This window comes from Myotis davidii, unplaced genomic scaffold, assembly GCF_000327345.1.
Source record: "Myotis davidii unplaced genomic scaffold, ASM32734v1 scaffold89, whole genome shotgun sequence".
In the NCBI taxonomy this organism is placed as follows: Eukaryota; Metazoa; Chordata; class Mammalia; order Chiroptera; family Vespertilionidae; genus Myotis; species Myotis davidii.
In genome coordinates this window covers 3,765,204-3,777,447 of record NW_006300372.1, presented here as the reverse complement: position 1 = coordinate 3,777,447, position 12,244 = coordinate 3,765,204, and the positions used below count along the sequence as shown (strand labels likewise).

General features: G+C 40.5%; 1 long non-coding RNA gene across 1 annotated transcript in view; it reads right to left on the bottom strand.

Moving 5' to 3' along the window:
- Positions 1–411: 411 nt before the first annotated feature.
- The window catches only part of LOC107185168, an 18,336-nt gene continuing 6,503 nt past the window's right edge, over positions 412–12,244 (bottom strand). The window contains exon 2 of the long non-coding RNA XR_001516085.1: positions 412–654. This is a non-coding gene — a long non-coding RNA (uncharacterized LOC107185168). The remainder of the gene's footprint in view (positions 655–12,244) is intronic.

Below are 12,244 nucleotides of genomic sequence, written 5' to 3'. Positions count from 1 at the left end.
TTAAGAATTGTCAGATGCAGCCTGGCTGTCATGGCTCAGTGGTTGAGCGTTGGTCAATGAACCAGGAGGTCACAGTTCAATGATCAATGAACCAGGAGGTCACAGTTCAATTCCAATCAGGGCACATGCTTGGATTGTGGGTTTGATCCCCAGTGGGGGGGAGGGGTGCAGGAGGCAGCCAATCAATCAATGGTTCTCTCTTATCATTGATGTTTTTCTCTCTTTGCCCCTCTCACTTCCTGTCTGAAATAAATAAGAATATATTTAAAAAAGAATTGTTAGGTGTTATTTTAGAATGTCTGTTTTGTTCTCACTCTTCTTTGGTTTATGAAATGTAGAATGAATTTTCCTGCCTATGGATAAGATAGAAAGATTTAACCCATAGATACCATGCAGGAGATAAACTAGCAGTCACTTTATTAACAAGTTTATTTGGTGACAGTGTATTCTTCCTTCAAGAAGATAAAAGTGTAAAGTGTCAGATAAGTTGTAATGTTGGGATCAACAGAAGAGCTCTGCTATAGACTGTCACACATAAAAAGGGGCTCAAAACTGAGCTATTGTGCAGAGATAAAGATGAAGAAGTATTTTCAGAATGTTTTTCCTATGTGAACTTCAGTGTGGAATCCAGAAGTGACTCTGTTGATGCAGGTGCTAGAAAGATGAAAAGGAAAACAAAAAGGAAAGCATCATTTTCTGAGATTCAAGAATTTCTCTGTAAGTAACCCAAACACATTTCTGTTTTTTTTTTAACCTGCATACCTCACACGTACACGCATGTGTGCTACACATGCTCACACAAGCATATGTATAGACCCCAATGTGCATATTTGATCATTTCCCAGGTATCTGGGAACACTTATTCCGTCACTCTCCCTGGAAGGTAAAAGAAGGCAGATTTCTCTAAAACGCTCCACGGAATTTCCCTTTTATGGGGCTGTTACCTCAAGGAGTGTGGGAGCATTGAGAGTGCCTGTTCTTGCCCTCCACCCCCAGACCCAGGGATGGAACTTCTCTGCTCTCTGGACACTCTCTGGCAGTTTTGAAAGCTTGCCATCCACATCCATGTCCTACAGTCTCAGCACATCTGGTGGGTGGGAATCTCTATCTTGTTTAATACTTGGCAGCTCCAATGTATGTCTTATAAATGAATGTCTTACACTTCCTAGAAGCTTATAGTTGTATAATTTTGTACATCCTTCCTGTAGAGAAATATGCTCATAAAAGCATTGCAGTTAAAATTTCCCTTAAACAATGTTCCTCTTAACTTTCTACATTAACACCCTTCTACATACATACACAGAATCATCAGAGCTCTGTATGCCAGAGTTCTTTACTCCCTGGTTGGTTACATATAAAATCATCTTTAACATATTATTTTCAGCCACCATGAAGAATTCTACTGTCTTAAAGCACAGCCCAATTCCTGTTTATCTCAAATACTACTAGATCCTTTTTCATGCGACCAAATTTCACATGATTTAATTTTTCCCAATAATGAGTGCCAAGCATAAATCAAATGGTTAATTAATACATGTTTGTTGGGTGCCTATACACTTTGTCATTGTGCTAGGCTCTGAGTACACAACTTTGAACTAGATACATGTGAGGTCTGTCCTTAAGCTATACATATGTCAGTTAAGATGACAGTTAAACATAATATTGGAGAAGGATACTTATGAGTACTTACCGGGGGAAACTAAGTTACTATTAGTGGGGAGACCAGTAGGAGGTTTAGAGATAGTTTTCTGGTGGAATAACATGTAAACTGAGACCTAAAACAAAAGTAGGGGTTACCCAATGCAACGGAGGCAATGGCATGGCAGAGGCAGCAGCATGATTGATTGAGATTTGAGAGAGGGAAAAGGGCCAAGACCAAGTCAGGAACTGAAAGAAAATCAATACCTAGAGCAGTGATGGCGAACCTATGACACACGTGTCAGAGGTGACATGCGAACTCATTTTTTTTGGTTGATTTTTCTTTGTTAAATGGCATTTAAATATATAAAATAAATATCAAAAATAGAAGTCTTTGTTTTACTATGGTTGCAAAGATCAAAAAATTTCTATATGTGACACGGCACCAGAGTTAAGTTAGGGTTTTTCAAAATGCTGACACGCCGAGCTCAAAAGGTTCGCCATCACTGACCTAGAGCCATCTGTGTTTGTACTTTTCCATTTTGTTTTTCTTTTTTTCTGAAGCCTTGGGACAAAGTGCCAAATGCTGTGAAGGGTAGACTGACTGAAGCTGATTTGCAAAGGGGGTCTTAGATGAGAGAGTCTGTAGCCATCAACTTCCAGGCTATAAAAGAGTGTGGAGACAGATTCAGGAGTCAGAGGTTGGGACATGGTTTATGTAGAAGAATCAGTATGTTATGAGATGTGTCACCTCTCCTGAGGTCTGTGTGAGAGAGATGGTGCTCCAAGGGGATTTTTCTGATGACTTCATATTTGTCCCCCCCAGCTTGGGGGACACAGGCCTGAGAAAAATAAAGGATGAGGTTCTGCCTGCAGTAGACTGTAACAGTGAAGTATAAATTGTGATATTGTTAGTGTTTTATCCTGTCCATGTGGACTTTTCCTATTAATCTGGTGTGTGTGTGTGTGTGTCTTTTGTGGGGAGAGCTAGCTGGATATCAACCAAACAAACTTAGAGTAATTTTTCTTAAAGGAACTTTATCCAGGGTGATGCTCAGACAGGGACACTGAAAAGCAGCAACTGAGGGGGCTGATTTAAGGGGCCCTGCAGACATGTAGCACCCTTGCCAGTGAACCAGAGGTGGGGGATCCTTACAAAGGGCCTATGTCAGCAAATCCCACTGTATTAGGCAAAGTTCTCTGGAACAACAGAAAAAGTAGAGATGTTGCAGAAGACCAAAGAAAACCAAGTGGCACTTTAAAGAAATGGAGGGACACTGTTTAATTACACCATAACTTTACTTTTATTTTATCTTTATTGTTGAAAATATTACAGACGTCCCTCTTTTATCCCCCCATTTACTTCATCCACCCCATTCCCATCCCCTCCCAGGCCTTTACCACACTATTGTCTATGTCAATGGATTATGCATATATGCATATAAATTCTTTGTTTAATCTCTTCCCACAACACCCACCCCTATCTGAGATTTGTCAGTCTGTTCCATGCTTCTATGTCTCTGGATCCATTTTGTTTATCAGTTTATTTTGCTCATTAGATTCCACATATAAGTGGGATCATGTGATACTTGTCTTTTTCTGAATAGCTTATTTCACTTAGCATAATACTATCCAGGTCCCTCCATGCTATCTCAGAGAGTAAGAGATTCTTTTTTTTTTTTTTTTTACAAATGCACATAGTATTTCATGGTGTAAATGTACCACAGCTTTTTTAACCACTCATCTACTGATGGGCACTTGGGCTGTTCCCAGAATTTAGTTATTGCAAATAGCACTGCTGTGAACATAGGGGTGCATATATTCTTTCTGATTGGTGTTTACAGATACATCTTCTAGGGCAAGATAAACAAATGGGACTACATTAAAATAAAAAGCTGCACAGAAAAGGAAACCATCAACAAAATGAAAAGAGACTTCAATGTATGGGAGAACAATGATACTGATAAGGGGTTAATTTCCAAAACATATAAAGAATTCATACAACTTAACAAAAGGAAGACAAACAATCCAATTTTTTTAAATGGGCAAAAAATAAAAAATAAATTAAAATGACAGTGAGGTATTTCACCCCACACCTTCCAAAATGGTTACTATCAACAAATGACACATTCTGGTGAGGATGTGGGGAAAAGGCAACCCTAATACATTGCTGGTGGGCATGCAGACTGGTGCAGCCACAATGGAAAACAGTATGGAGTTTCCTCAACAGATTAAATATGGAACTGCCATTTGACCCAGGGATCCCACTTCTAGGAATGTATTTAAAGTGGGTTTCTTATAGACAGCACATAATGATTCTTGCTTTTAATGAACACTTATCTCTCACTTATCATTGGTACTTAAACCATTCTTATAGACAGCACATAATGATTCTTGCTTTTAATGAACACTTATCTCTCACTTATCATTGTTGTACTTAAACCATTCGTATTTAAATTGGTTGATATCTTTGGATTACAGTCTACCCTGTTTGTAATTGTTTTCTATTTGTTGACTTGCCCTTTTTTCTTTATTCACCTCTCTTTTTCTGGTTTCATTTGAGCATTGCATATGATTCTATTTTATCCCATCTGTTAACATATCAATTGTCATCTTTTAAAAAATTCTGCTCCTGAAGAGGACATCTTCTCTCTCCCATGCCTGTTTCTGTTCATTTGGAGGAGGTGAAAGCTGCTGTCCTGCTTCATCCAGTTCTTGCTCCAGGTCTTCCAGGAGAGGGACAGCCTCTTCAGCACTCTCTGGACAGTGCTCCTGTACCCAGGCCTGCAGCTCCCGGGGCAGGATGGTCAGGAACAGCTCCAGCACCAGCAGCTCCAGGATCAGTTCCAGGATCGGGTCAAAGGGACAAAGGGGTTCCCCCCCTTTTTTTGTAATTACAAAATTGTTTTAATCTGGTACATAGAAAACACGCCTCAGGTTCTGTAATTCAGGAGCATATAAAGAAGTGAATTCGGGCAGCGACTATTAAGAACATCAGGCAAAGCTGCTAGAACTAAGCCACTATGGAAGACAGTGTGGAGTTTCCTAAAAAAGTTAAAAATGGAACTCCCATTTGACCCAGTGATCCCACTTCTAGGAATTTATCCCAAGAAACCAGAAACACCAATCAGAAAAGATATATGCATCCCTGTGTTCATAGCAGCACAATTTACCATAACTGAGATTTGGAAACAGCCTAAGTGCCCATCAGCAGATGAATAGATTAGAAAACTGTGGTACATCTACACAATGGAATACTATGCTGCAGTAAAAAAGAAGGAATTCTTACCATTTGCAACAGCATGGATGGAACTGGAGAGCATTATGCTAAGTGAAATAAGCCAGTCACTGAAAGAAAAATACCACATGATCTCACTCATTTATGGATAATAAAAACCATTTTAAACTGATGAACAAAAATAGATACAGAGGCAGAGCAGCATTGAACAGACTGTCAAACTATAGTGGGAAGCCCGGGGAGGGTTGGTGGCGGGGGTAAGAGATCAACCGAAGGACTTGTATGCATGCATATAAGCATAACCAATGGACACAAGACACTGGGGGGTAGGGGAGGCCGGGGGAATGTCAAGGGGGGGAAAAAGGAGACATATGTAATACTCTTTGCAATACTTTAAGCAATAAAAAAAAAGATACAGTCCTACCATATGTCCAGGAGGAGCAGAACCAGAAAACAAAAAAAAAGAAAAAAACAAAAAGACTAACACTAATGACTACCACCCGCACTGGCTTTAGCCAGAAAGGAATGTGCTGTGACTCCTAGCTGAACAGTTCATGGGTGGATACAGTCAGGTGCTGCTTAGATTAGAGCTCCAATGATGTCAAGGCAATCGATTCCTTTATCTAGTCATCTCTTGGTTATAGGTCGTCCCCCTCCTTTAATTTCAAGGGCATAGCTTCACAACACTTAGTGCAGTGAATAAGATAGCACAAACCAAAGCCCCTATGGAGCCTTGCTGCTGTGACTGTCCTAACAGATGTTATGTGCTCATCTCTGTCTGACCCAACTAAAAGTACTGCTGGCCAGGGAGGTAGGATACACTGATTGCCTTAGCCTAGGTCTTGGGCCCACCTTAGCATTGAGGGGTGGCAGGAATGTCTTCAAAGTTCACTGCAGTGAGTTTGGGAAGGATGTGCAGATCCTCTCCAGAAGGCTTGGGCTGTGGTTACAGAACAGCGGTTCTCAACCTGTGGGTCGCGACCCTTTCACAGGGGTCTCCTAAGACCATCGGAAAACACATAATTACATATTGTTTTTTGTGATTAATCACTATGCTTTAATTATGTTCAATTTGTAACAATGAAAATACACCCTGCATATCAGATATTTATATTACGATTCATAACAGTAGCAAAATTACAGTTATGAAGTAGCAAAGAAATAATTTTATGGTTGGGGGTCACCACAACATGAGGAACTGTATTAAAGGGTCGCGGCATTAGGAAGGTTCAGAACCACTGTTATAGAAGAATGGTAATGGATGCTGGGTAAGGAAATAACAAAAGAGATAGACTGCTCTTTTCCTTAGGTCTCATGTTTCATGTCCCTTCCTTAGGAGGGCTTCCTTTGACATAGACACAAACTGAATTAGACACTTCTTTTATCATCTCTAAGCAGTTCCTCTCCTTTTCTTTCAAGGCAAAACATGTACTTTTGTATTCATCTGTGTGCTGCTTTGGTTAATATCCATTTCCCTCACAAGAAGGTGAGCTCCTGGAGGGCAGTAACTATATCTGTTTTGTTTATTGATGTTTCCTTAGTATCTAGAAACTGCCTAGCATGTGGTGGGCTCCCCCCCAAAAAATGTATTGAAAGAAGTTACAGCAAATACTGCACTTTGGATATTTAATGGTTTTCAGATAAAGACATGGAGCAGAATTTTGTTTTTTGTTTTTTGGCTTAAAGATACATGGTCTGGTATGTCTAGGTTAACAAGTAGATACCTTTTATAGTAAGACGGTGCAGATAACAGATTGGACTAGTAGCATGCTTTATCAAATGCTTCTACAATAACCTTTACACTGCAGGAAAACGGAAAAAACAAACAAGTTTCCAAGAATCTATAAATCAACAGAGCATATTAAAGTGTTAGTGAAAAAACTAAGCAAACCTATATAGTTCACCCCCTCATCCTGTCTAGATGAAGTACAGTCCTGTTATGAGCTGGCTTAGTTAAGTCCTCCTGGTTGAAGCATGGAGACTTGGTTTTAGTTTCATTCGTCATTAGTTATTTAACTACTGAGAATTTTCATCTTAAACAGGAAAACTTCCTTATACCTATCTGAGCAAACACATGGTGCCTCGGCTTCTGCCCCTGTAAACCGCGGATTAATAACAGGAACTGGCGATTGTGGCGAGGCTTAAACAAGTCAACACATGCAAATGATTCAACGTACTCACACAAGGAACAGCGCCTGGCACATATTAAGTCCCCAAGAAATGTTACGTATTATTATGAAGAGCTTGTATTAGTGCCTTATTTCCTTTATTATTTTATCTGAACAGCAATATTCTCCACCAGAGAACTTCTTTATATATTATCTTATCTGAATGTATGAGAGATTCAGCATTTAGTGTCTGTGGGGTGCCCAGAGATACAAAGAAATATTAAACCCAGTCTCATCTTTAAGAAATTTGCAATCTCGTTCGAGCAGAGCATTTCATCCTGTGGCTTGATTTTTAGAGACTGCCTTTCAGGGGAGCTAAATTTAGACTGTTAGCTCTTTTCCAGTCAGGATTCTCTAGCTTGAAAGGAACAGAATTCAACTCAAACTGACTTGAACTACAAAGTGGGTTTGTTAGCTCATGTACGGGGCAATGAAAATAGTGTGGTATTTGGGGGTGGTTGGTCAGGGTCCGCACAGTGTTCACCGAAGGCCCACATTTTCCCATCTGTTGGCTCCTGTCATCACAGGGATGGTGTCAAACCAAGGCTGCCTACCCACAGGACGTCTGCTAGCTGGATATAGAGACGCTTCCTTGTTCAGATCCAGGGGAGGAGGAGCTAATTAACAGAAGGACCCAGTTAACAGCTCTTTGTGTCCAGACTAGGGTCAGATGCCCATTCTATTGCCAAACCCGCAATGAAGATCACTCCTAGACCAATCAGGCCCACCTCTGAAGCTGGGAGTGGGGTAAACAGCCAACAGTTTCCCCTATGAAGGGGGAACCACATCTTCCTTTTATTTCTGTTCTAATACATTCTGTACCTGGTACAGAGAAGATGCTTAGTACATACTAATGGAAAGAATGGATAGTAAATAGACCGAACAAAGAATTATTTATTTACCTTACTTACGCTTCCAGAGTCCTAGAAATGCTTGTCCCAGGAACTAGCACAACTAGTTTTTCCTTGTTTAATGGTCTTCTCTCTTGGTACCCATTACTGAGTAATTATAAGCTGTGACATTTGTCCATTCATTCCCAGGTCTTGGGGCATCTTTTGGCTGGTTGTATCATATGTTGTGGTAGATGAGTCAGTCTTAAGATTTGCGCCCACAGAAACTGGAATTTAAGCTTCGTCTTTATTCTAACTCTGAGGTTAGGGAAGAAGCTGTTGTTGGACTAATAAGCATTTTGTGAGGGCTAAGGATGATCTCCCCATCCCTTAATTGTTTAATTGGTTATCCCAGGGAGAGTCTGAGAGCATCACTGGACTGTTTTTTTTCATGCAGAAACTAGATTGGCCTAGTCACCATATGTATCACAATGGTAATAATAACTATAACAAAAATCAAGTCTGTTATGCCTGGTCTCATGTAAGGATAATGTTAGGATGCATGTGACATAGGTATATTTGTTACATCCCTCGAATTAACCCTTTGACCTGCATGCTCAGCATCTGTTTTAGCTCATCTCTAAGGGAGGGTCGATGTCTTAGGGATAGATTTGGGGTAACCAAGTACACACGACCACTGCATAATATTATCACTTGAGCAATTGGGAAGCTAAAAGCAAAACTAGGAACCTCTTTATACCTTGCCATGTCACTACCACACCACTTAGAAATGCTCTTATTGGTAAGATCATCCTGCTTCCTGAGCAAAGATAGAAATCAGGCAGTTGCTTGATGACCTAGGTCCGTGGTCGGCAAACTGCGGCTCTTTGGCCCCTTGAGTGTAGCTCTTCCACAAAATACCACGTGTGGGCGCGCATGTACAGTGCGATTGAAACTTTGTGGCCCATGCACAGAAGTCGGTATTTTGTGGAAGAGCCACACTCAAGGGGCCAAAGAGCCGCAGTTTGCCGACCATTGAGGTTAATCTTGATGTGACCATTTTGGGAAAACAATATTTTTTTCCCAAGGAGGAAAGACTTATTCAAAGTCCTACATTACTTATGGAATAATTTCTCCAGTATCTGTGTTTACCTCTTGAATTTTATTTTCTCCTGTGTTCATAAGTCATCAATACCTCTTTTGATGGGCTTATTCTTTCTGTAGAAACATAGGTGCCTTTAGTCTGGACACTCTTATGTGTTCTGCCTTCAAATCATTTCAGTTTTCTTCCAGTGACTTTGTACCTGTTAGTTTATACCTTTGCAGATAAATATCTGGAGAGACCAGATTCTATTGTCTTTGGAAACTTTAGTTTTTCCCCTATAAACTGTAGATAATCATGGCAGTGGATGTGGTAGTGCTCCACCCAGATTCCCTCTTCAGGGCCTGTGCTCCCTGTAGCAAAAGTTGCTGGGAGTGACCTCCACTACAAGGGAATTGCCTCACCCAATCCCCTCACCTTAATGGGAGTTACCCAGCACTAGAGCTTCCTAGGATTGGCTGGGCTCAACTGGGACCAAATTTTGTGACAGACAGATGATCTCTTTGCCCAATCCTTCATTCTTCATTTCCTATGGGTACATGTCCCTAAATCATCTCCAGTTCTCCTGTACATAACTTCTTGTCTCAAAGTCTGGAGAACTCAATCTAAAAGAAATGATACTTCTTCAGATTGTTGCTAAGATTGAATATATAAAGCCCTTTGGAGAGAATCCCTTTGGAGTTGGGAATGGACTTACTATTTGATGGCTATCATTATTCTTGGGCGGTATGCCAATGACTGAAAGCTTCTCATTTCTGTCCGATCTCATCAATCAGAGTGTCCTTTGAAAAAAATAATGTAATAACTAGTTCTAGGCAAAGTTAATAAGTTCTGTTTTTTGTTATTTGTACTTCAACTTCCCCTTCCTTTGCCCTCGTGCCTTCATAGTGCCTCCTCCCGTCCCTTCTCTTCTTGCTTCCCCTGGACGCATTCCAACCTTCCATTATCTTTCTGCTCCCACTTTCTTCCCCTAGAAAAATAATGTGGGACGGGAAAAGACTTGGCAAAGTTATTCACATTGAGGCTGAATATGATACCCCTTACTTTTCTAAGTTACATGTCATTTGAAATTCTCTCTGTGTGCCTTTGGTTTCATTATTATTAGTCTTTGTATTATGGCCACAATTGCCCCTCACTCACTTCTGGTCTTCAGTCTGGTGTGAGATGAGTCTTTTAACATTGGTCTTCCCAGATAGGAAGTATAAATAGATTATTTTAAAATGCATGCATTAATTGCTACTGCTATTACAAAGAAAATTTCCCCTTTTATATTAATATTGTGAGCTGAATTGGCCTTAGATGATGTAATTTTACCAAGCAAACAAAATGAATAAAATTATTTCTAAGCAATCAAGGTAAAAAGAGAAAGAACAGAGAGTCAAAAATATAAATGTGAAAGGCAACTCAAATTTCAAAGGTCTCAGGAGCTGGGTTGACTGGAAATGGAAAAAGACCTGGCAGTAAATGGTTCTTTTTCTTTTTTCTTTTTCCTCTGGCACAAGAACTCATAACAGCTAAATTTTTCTTCCACATCATATTAGCTAGGAGTATCAGTAGAAAGTGATAAAAAACTCAAGTTAAGCACGAAAGGGGAATTAGTGGAAGGACCTGGAGGAGCTCAGAAAATTCAAGAAGGAGATGCAGGAAGTAGGGCAACTTGTGAGATTCAGAGACTAGAGCTGGGTGGGTCTTAATTCAGTATGATTGGTGTCCTTATAAAACAGGGACAACATTTTAAATGCAATACATTTCCACCTTCAGAGTGCCCTGATGTCCTTGGAATGAGTAAGTGGCATTTGTCCTTACAAAAGTCGCTCAGCCAGCCAGTTCAAGTATAGCCAACAGGTGCTAGGTCCTTTAATTTTGCAGGACACAACCTTGGCATTTTTGTGGCCAGTTAATTAGGAGTTGGCTAGCAGCTTCCCATTCTGGAAGAAATCAGTGGTGACAGTGGAGCAGGGGCCCAGGGCCCCCCTGGCAGGGGGCTTCTGTTTCACACTCAGTGTCCAACACTGAGAGTAGCAGTCAGGTACGGGACCCCTTAAACTCATGTGAGTGAATTCTCTCTCCTGTATGAGCCCACGCAGTCTCCTCAGGAGACACCCCCCCCCGCCCCCACCATAAGGAGGGGTTGGTGATGTAGTAGAAATGCTTTATACAGACATTCAACATGTAATGGCTTTGGCCCCTAAAGCTCCACCCCCTCCTCATCCAGTATTTCAAAGAAATACTGCCCATAGGTTTAGAAAGGTGGGGTTTAAGAATTAATTACAGCCATGCGACCATTAATTAATATTTCTGTCAACAATGGGTCGCATTTACAGTGATGGTCCCATAGATTATAATGGAGCTGAAAAATTCCTATTGCCTAGTGATTCTTGGCCATCATAAAGTCTTAGCACAACGCATTACTCATGTGTTTGTGGTGATGCTAGTGTAAACAAATGTATTATACTGCCAGTCCTGTAAAAGCATAACATACAATTATGTACAGCACATAATATTTGACAATGATAATAATCGACCATTACTGGTTTGTGTATTGACTATACTTTTTATTCTTATTTTAGAGTGTACTCTTTCTAGCTATATAAAATAAGTTTGCTATAAAGCAGTACCCTGTGTAATTCCAGAATAGCCTTGTGCATTTCATGTTTACCACGTCTCTTGATTGCATCATTTTTCTTGTGCTTGATTTTAATCTCGTGTTGTTTTGTACTGGTTGTAGCCAGAGAGCAAGAGGCTGTGCCATATAGTCCAGGTATGTAGTAGGTTATCCCATCTAGGGTGGTGTACGTGAACTCTACAATGTTTGCACAACAAAATTGCTTAAGGATGCATTTCTGAGAACATGTCCCTGTCTTCTAGTGGTGTATGACTGTATTGGATTTAGCAATTGGTGACGTTCACAACAGTAGTTTCAGTGGAGTGGCAGGGGCCCAAACTACATGAGTTCGAGAGGTTAGAGGCAAGTTTTCTGAGATGCCAAAATGGAGCAGAGAACTGGAATAGAGCTGGAGGAAGATAGGCGCTTAAGAGTGGATGTTTTTAAGATGGAAGAAGTCATGGTATACTTACTTGTGTGCTGTTTGGAATGATCTAATAGAGGCAAAACTGATGATGCAAGAGAGAGGGGGAGATATTACTGGAAAGATGTCCTTGAATATGAAAGAGGACAAGGGCCCTAACTGGTTTGGCTCAGTGGCTAGAGCATCTGCTTGTGGACTGAAGGGTCCCAGGTTTGATTCTGGTCAAGGGCATGTACCTT